General features: G+C 35.8%; 1 protein-coding gene across 1 annotated transcript in view; it reads left to right on the forward strand.

Moving 5' to 3' along the window:
- LOC119587172 (MTRF1L release factor glutamine methyltransferase-like) overlaps window positions 1–990 on the forward strand; it is an 8584-nt gene that overhangs the window by 393 nt on the left and 7201 nt on the right. The gene's annotated exons all lie outside the window — the stretch shown is intronic.

The following is a 990-nucleotide window of genomic DNA, read 5'->3' on the forward strand; positions in this document are numbered from 1 at the left end:
GAACGTAAGTTTGGGTGTGGATGCATGCAATTGAGAGGGATGGGTAGCTGTGTGGTTGCGCGCAAGCGTGTAATTGTGGGTGGATGGGTGGTTTTGTGGCTACAAGGTTACATGCATTCTTGGGTGTGTGTGCACATGCACCTTTATAAACAGCACACCTGATTCAGTCAATGTTTCTTTATGAAATGATAGGGAAATTTGACAAGGTTGATTTGTAGCATTGCTTAATAAAAAAAAAGCATAGTGATTATTTGGGGTAAGATTGGTTATTATTGTAAGATTTAATGTGAATAACATTTAAAGTCAAGATTGTGAGAATCACATTGTTCATAATCCCAAGTGTCATATCATTATGATCAGTTTATTCAGATAATTAATTCTTCATGTCATACCACACTATAAGCATCTTTGCAGGAAAAGAATAATAGATCCTCTAAGGTTTACCTTGCAGTGTCAAAATATGTAGAAAGAAGCACCACTTAACAGAAGAGCTCCATATGTATCCACTTCACCAAAGGGAAACACAGACTGGCAAATTTACTGAGTTTACACAACTGGGTCATGCTCTGGAAGAGGCCTTGATACACTGGACTGGAGAGAAGGAAACTGGAGGCCCCAAACACCAAAACTTTCATTGGAGCACACCACTGCATTTATCCTTGGGAATACAAGGAGTCAATCTATTTTTTTATATATATATAAATATTAGTACTGTTATTAGGACCTACTTAATGTTATTGTGTTATTTCAATTACAAATGGTATACACAACATTTTATTTGAAAATTCAGAAGCATTGTGTTGATTTGTTTCCTCTGAGGAGAGAGTTGATATGCTTCACTGAGATGACAAGGCCTCTCTGTGGACGTGCTTGGTGTCATGTTGTAAGGTTGATATATTTCAGTATTATATGATAAATGAGCAGGAATATAAGATTTTATAATGTTAAACTTTGATGATATACAAATGAGCATAAGTTTAATACAGATGA

This window comes from Penaeus monodon, chromosome 22 (assembly GCF_015228065.2).
Source record: "Penaeus monodon isolate SGIC_2016 chromosome 22, NSTDA_Pmon_1, whole genome shotgun sequence".
Classification (NCBI taxonomy): domain Eukaryota; kingdom Metazoa; phylum Arthropoda; class Malacostraca; order Decapoda; family Penaeidae; genus Penaeus; species Penaeus monodon.